The sequence below is a fragment of the Salvelinus alpinus genome, chromosome 11 (assembly GCF_045679555.1).
Source record: "Salvelinus alpinus chromosome 11, SLU_Salpinus.1, whole genome shotgun sequence".
Classification (NCBI taxonomy): domain Eukaryota; kingdom Metazoa; phylum Chordata; class Actinopteri; order Salmoniformes; family Salmonidae; genus Salvelinus; species Salvelinus alpinus.
In genome coordinates, this window is record NC_092096.1 from 64176898 (window position 1) to 64184397 (window position 7500).

At 43.2% G+C, this 7500-nt stretch overlaps 1 protein-coding gene across 3 annotated transcripts in view; it reads left to right on the forward strand.

Annotated features, from left to right (window-relative positions):
• The window catches only part of LOC139534674 (VPS10 domain-containing receptor SorCS2-like), a 451135-nt gene that overhangs the window by 48491 nt on the left and 395144 nt on the right, over positions 1 to 7500 (forward strand). The gene's annotated exons all lie outside the window — the stretch shown is intronic.

The following is a 7500-nucleotide window of genomic DNA, read 5'->3' on the forward strand; positions in this document are numbered from 1 at the left end:
GGCGGCTATAGGAGGGCTGGTTCTGGGGAGTCTTAAACCCCAAAGCATGCTGGTATGTGGGGCTGGACGACAGGGTGTTGGACACAGCAGCTGTCCTGTCTTTCCCAGAATGCTTCACCTGTTTCCAACCAGGGGAGAACGACTGCCCCCTCTCATTGAAGCCACGGAAGTTCAAGGCTGACCGCAGTAATGCAGGCATGGGGGGGGGGGGGGGGGGGGCTTCTACTAAGCTAACATATAGAATTGTTTTATGACGGTGGATAATTTACATGGATAATTTACAGGACCCCTGTAGGTATCCCAGAACAATATAAACAAATTATTTGATAAAATATTGAAATTGGCCATTACTACTCTAGCCCATAGAAACACACTGAATAACACTCTCATAAATGGCAAAAAAGATAGTCGAAATAAATTAAATATCCATAATAAGGTTTTAAAGTGTCTGTCCTATATCTAGGTGATATAAGAAATCTCCGAAAGTATTTTCTTGACACATATTCAACCCCTTTTTTTTTTGTTGGCACAAAACTACCTTCATACTTGGAATCGTTTTCAGACGAGTCCTGTGACACGTGCAGGTCGGAGGTCGTAGAGCACAACAGAGAACACCGTCGTGAGTCTCCCCTTTCATATTAGTTTGTAGCCCAAGCGGTTTGGACGCTACGAACAGAAGTTGGCACATCGGCGGTACCGACGTCAGACGAGTCACACGGGTCTTGTGGGGGTTGTAGAGCACAACGTGTTTGAGAGTCTGATCTTTCCATAGAGTGGTTATTTTTCTCTTTCTAGGCCAAACCGTTCGTACGCTACAGACATTTTCGTAAGAAGACACATTTTTGGGGGATGTCTCCTGGTCTGATAAACAGCACTGTTGCTCTGGACACTTTCCACTGTGGACGTGGAAGGCCGACACAGGCGGATGTGGTGGATTGAGACGCAGCCGATGAAAAAAACCAACAGATCTTAATGTGACATATTTGTATTATTACGTCAAATCGCACACAGAACAAGTTATGAGGATCATTTAGTTGCTAATGGCAGCCTGCAGTACCCCGATCGTTCTTCAACTTGAGTTACTTAATGAGAGGGGGGCAGCACTGAGCTAGCCTGCAACGTCACTTCCTGGAGTAACTCAAACTGCGCATGTTATGTCCACTGAGGTATAATAGGAATGGGTGACTAACGTCCGATACATCGGACCGGACCGATGTTTTCAAGGCAATCACAGATGATCCATTATATTGACCAGATACTCAAGTGGCCGTCTCTAACAATGAAAATAAATGTCTTCAAAAAATGGAAGGCAGTTTAGAGGAGGGTAAGATCAGGTGGGACCATTCTAGCCAAAGAGAGGGCGAACAACAGACACAACTTTGACATGAAGGGTTTTTTCTCGAAGTTGCCGGGATGTCACGTGTCCTAGTTATATCAATACACTCGTAACAACTGAAGCATTACGAAACTTCTATTCGACCAAATAAGCCACACGTAGCAAAATGAGCCATACACATTTTTGTTGACCAAATTCTTTCATTGACCTCCTGGTGAGCGACCCCCCCCCCCCCCCCAAAACACCACCTGCTGGAGAAGACAGACTTTCGTCCCAGTTATCCCTCTTGCTTCACCTCTTCCTCACGGAGATAATCTACTCACATTCGCATACGCCGATTCACAGACCGCCTATATCCAGGTTGCATCCAGTTTATATGGACCAATATGACATGTGCACTAGCACGTCATTCAAAAACACGAGTGGTGTCACGTGATTGATGCCTTTGCTCATTCGTATATATACAGTCATTGTATCCAACCCACAACCGCTAGGCTACTTGCTGGTGCCTGACTGACCACTGTCGATAGACACGCACAAACACACATGCAAATAATACATGTAGCCTACACACACACACACACACACACACACACACACACACACACACACACACACACACACACACACACACACACACACACACACACACACACACACACACACACACACACACACACACACACACACACACACACACGGCAACTAAAAGAGAAGAGAGAGGGAAGACTGTGGGAACAGTACATTCACTGGTATGTTCAATAATTTGGGGTTGTAGTTGGTAGTGAGTGGGAGCTCATAATACAGTAATATAAGGATACCTCTATATTATTGCAGGTAGCCTAGTGGTTAGAGCGTTGGACTACTAACCGGAAAGTTGCAAGATCGAATCCCCGAGCTGACAAGGTAAAAATCTGTCGTTCTGCCCCTGAACAAGGCAGTTAATTAACCCACTGTTCCTAGGCTGTCATTGAAATTAAGAATTTGTTCTTAACTGACTTGCCATGTTAAATAAAAAATTACAGTACATATGGTAATATAATGATGCCTTTATATTTACTGTACGCTTGGTAATATAATGATACCGCTATATTACAGTACATATGGTAATATAACGACACCTCTATATTACAGTACATATGGTAATATAACGACACCTCTATATTACAGTACATATGGTAATATAACGACACCTCTATATTACAGTACATATGGTATTATAACGACACCTCTATATTACAGTACATATGGTAATATAACGACACCTCTATATTACAGTACATATGGTAATATAACGACACCTCTATATTACAGTACATATGGTAATATAACGACACCTCTATATTACAGTATATATGGTAATATAACGACACCTCTATATTACAGTACATATGGTAATATCATATACCCCTTTCCTCTGCGGGGTTTAGACATGAACATGATAAGATCGGATCCATCCATGTCGGATCAGAGTGTTGACGACAATGTGAGGCCTCCGCACCTTCTTTCACTTGCTCCCTCCATCATGTTTTAACGGTACCTCTCCTCTCCTCTCCTCTCCTCTCCTCTCCTCTCCTCTCCTCTCCTCTCCTCTCCTCTCCTCTCCTCTCCTCTCCCTCCACTCTCACCTGTCTCCCCCTGGCAACAGAGACCTGGATTTAGACAGTGTATAACCATGACCAATAGGGGAGAGGATATTTACATTGTTCAATAGAGTAAGACGAAGTTGCCAACACTTACTGCACAGCACATGACCCTTACGTAAGATTCACAGGAGGTTGGTGGCACCTCAATTGGGGAGGATGGGCTCGTGGTAATGGCTGGAGCGGAATGAGGCAATCTGGCAGCTTATTCATGTAGATGTCACAGACACTGTCACGGGAAAACCAATGAGAGTGATTCACAGCTGTACATACATGACCTAAATAAGGCAGGTGTATGTGATGTAGTGTGTGTGTGTGTGTGTGTGTGTGTGTGTGTGTGTGTGTGTGTGTGTGTGTGTGTGTGTGTGTGTGTGTGTGTGTGTGTGTGTGTGTTTGTTCATGTGCAATTAACTGACATGATGTGTGTGTTTGATATGATGTGTGTGTGCGTGCGTGTGTGTACGGTATGACATGTCAGTGTGTGTGTGTGTGTGTGTGTGTGTGTGTGTGTGTGTGTGTGTGTGTGTGTGTGTGTGTGTGTGTGTGTGTGTGTGTGTGTGTGTGTGTGTGTGTGTGTGTGTGTGTGTGTTTGATTGACAGTGAGCCAACAACAGCTAATCAAGTGGGGTTTAGGAGGTGCTGTGTCTGGACTGAGATGTCTGTCAATAAGGCCTCATTTTCATGTTTTAATGAACATGGTTGGTGTCTGTGGTCTGAGTCTACAGCATCTCTCCTACTGAGCATCTTGTGTCTCGGTCGATGCAGGGCACAACACAAAAAAACTCAGATGATGTAAAATGGGGTCGAAGCTACAACATGTGAATATGAAAAAAATCAGAGTTTACTAGTTTTTAGATAATTGATGTCTAAGGTAAAAATTTATTTTTATTTTATTTATTAAAATAAAACATTTCAAGAAATTTTGTAAAGAATTTAACAACCCTGTTTGTAAACTTTTGAATTATATCAATCTCCACCGTTTATCTTTTCCAGTGATGAAGACATAGATGACTCATGGTCTGGTGGGGCATGTAAAATAGGTCAACTTTGACCTCTATCTCTTGATAAAGAGATAAAGCACTTCTACAATGGAAGGTTTTTGTTCAAATCACAAGGGGTCAAAAGGTGATTGAATTCATATGGATTTACCCTGATGTGTGTGTGCATGTACAATATGACTGACAAAACTGCTAAATATGTGTGTGTGAGATAGGTGGTGATTTTGCGAGTGTGTGTATTCCTGAAACAATGTGTGTGTGTGTGTGTGTGTGTCTGTTTTGGGCCGGTTCTGTCAGCATGTATAACAAGCACCGTACACACTCCCACACCTTGATTTGACCTTGTTGGAAACAGGCCGTTGACAGATTCATCTCTCTCCCTTTGAGCTTAATGGACGTGAGACACTGCGCGTCAAATATGCTCCCAGCAACCGCAGAGAGAGGCACTTACAGTGCCTTCGGAAAGTATTCAGACCCCTTGACTTTTTCCACATTTTGTTACGTTACAGCCTTATTCTAAAATGGATTCAATAAATAAAAAGAATTAGAAGTCTACACACAATACCCCATAATGACATCATAATACCCCATAATGACATCACAATACCCCATAATGACATCACAATACCCCATAATGACAAAGTAAAAACATTTTTTAGAAAGTTTTACAAATGTATAAAAAAACAAAAACAGAAATACCTTATTTACATAATGATTCAGACCGTTTGCTATGAGACTCAAAATTGAACTCAGGTGCATCCTGTTTCCATTGATCATCCTTGAGATGTTTCTACAACTTGATTGGAGTCCACCTGTGGTAAATTCAATTGATTGGACATTTTGGAAAAGCACACACCTGTCTATATAAGGTCCCAATGTTGACGGTACATGTCAAAGAAAAAAACAAGCCATGAGGTCGAAGGAATTGTCCGTAATGCTCTGAGACAAGATTGTGTCGAGGCACAGATCTGGGGAAGGGTACCAAAAAATGTCTGCAGCATTGAAGGTCCCCAAGAACGTGGCCTCCATCATTATTAAAGGGAAGAAGTTTGTAACCACCAAGACTCAATAGAGCTGGCCGCCCGGCCAAACTGAGCAATCGGGGAGAAGGGCCTAGTTCAGGGAGGTGACTAAGAACCTGATGGTCACTCTGACAGAACTCTAGAGTTCCTCTGTGGAGATGGGAGAACCTTCCAGAAGGACAACCATCTATGCAGCACTCAACCAATCAGGCCTTTATGGTAGAGTGGTCAGACGGAAGTCATTCCAGAGTAAAAGGCACATGACAGCATGCTTGGAGTTTGCCAAAAGGCACCTAAAGACTCTCAGACCATGAGAAACAAGATTTTCTGATCTGATGAAACCAAGATTGAACTCTTTGGCCTGAATGCCAAGTGTCACATCTTGAGGAAACCTGTCACCATCCCTACAGTGAAGCATGGTGGTGGCATCATGTTGTGGGGATGTTTTTCAGCGGTAGGGACTGGGAGGCTAGTCAGGATCGTGGCAAAGATGAACGTAGCAAAGTACAGAGAGATCCTTGATGAACACCTGCTCCAGAGCGCTCAGGACCTCAGACTGGGGTGAAGTTTCACCTTCCAACAGAACAACGACCCTAAGCACACAGCCAAGACAACGCAGGAGTGGCCTCTGGACAAGTCTCTGAATGTCCTTGAGTGGCCCAGCCAGAGCCCGGACTTGAACCCGATCGAACATCTCTGGAGAGACCTGAAAAGCGACGCTCCCCATCCAACCTGACAGAGTTTGAGAGGATCTGCAGAGAAGAATGGGCAAAACTCCCCAAATACAGGTGTGCCAAGCTTGTAGCGTCATACCCAAGAAGACTCGAGGCTGTAAATTTCAAAAAAACGATTTTTGCTTTGTTATTATGGGGTATTGTGTGTAGATTGATGAGGGAAAAAATGATTTCATGTGTTTTTGAATAAGGCTGTATCGTAACAAAATGGGGAAAAAGTCAAGTGGTCTGAATACATTCCAAATGCACTGTATGGTCATACACACACACACACACACACACACACACACACACACACACACACACACACACACACACACACACACACACACACACACACACACACACACACACACACACACACACACACACACACACACACACACACACACACACACACACACACACACACACACATATCCTCACACATACACACACAGACACACAAATACACACTCACCCTGTGACTGACTGTTAACCAGCTAGGCTATACAGCAGTCACACATATAAGCACTGCCTTTCTCTATGGGCTCAAACAACGACTGAAGGAGCCATTCTGGGGGAATAGAAAGGGAAAATGAGAAAAGTCCAGACTGCCAGCTTCCTTCCCCTTCTCCTCAGAAGCCATCTTTACATTGCAAACATTATAAGTTGCAGCTTCATGGCGTCACCTCTCCACAGCGCAAACAAACGATGGGGCTTCAAGTTAGAGGAGCGACAGGGGAACCCAATCATTATGCACACACACACACGCACGCACGCACACACACACACACACACGCACACATGCTATTTACAGCTCCAGTCAAATTGCACCCAGTGGACCTCTAACGGAATCTTTATTTACTCTCTCTCTCTCTCTCTCTCTCTCTCTCTCTCTCTCTCTCTCTCTCTCTCTCTCTCTCTCTCTCTCTCTCTCTCTCTCTCTCTCTCTCTCTCTCTCTCTCTCTCTCTCTCTCTCTCTCAATTCAATTCAATTCAATTCAATTCAATTCAAGGGGCTTTATTGGCATGGGAAACATGTGTTAACATTGCCAAAGCAAGTGAGGTAGATATTATACAAAAGTGAAATAAACAATACAAATTAACAGTAAACATTACACATACAGAAGTTTCAAAACAATAAAGACATTACAAATGTTATATTATATATATACAGCGTTGTAACAATGTACAAATGGTTAAAGCACACAAGTTAAAACAAATAAGCATAAATATGGGTTGTATTTACAATGGTGTTTGTTCTTCACTGGTTGCCCTTTTCTTGTGGCAACAGGTCACAAATCTTGCTGCTGTGATGGCACACTGTGGAATTTCTCCCAGTAGATATGGGAGTTTATCAAAATTGGATTTGTTTTCAAATTCTTTGTGGATCTGTGTAATCTGAGGGAAATATGTCTCTCTAATATGGTCATACATTGGGCAGGAGGTTAGGAAGTGCAGCTCAGTTTCCACCTCATTTTGTGGGCAGTGTGCACATAGCCTGTCTTCTCTTGAGAGCCATGTCTGCCTACGGCGGCCTTTCTCAATAGCAAGGCTATGCTCACTGAGTCTGTACATAGTCAAAGCTTTCCTTAAGTTTGGGTCAGTCACAGTGGTCAGGTATTCTGCCACTGTGTACTCTCTGTTTAGGGCCAAATAGCATTCTAGTTTGCTCTGTTTTTTTGTTAATTCTTTCCAATGTGTCAAGTAATTATCTTTTTGTTTTCTCATGATTTGGTTGGGTCTAATTGTGCTGTTGTCCTGGGGCTCTGTGGGGTGTGTTTG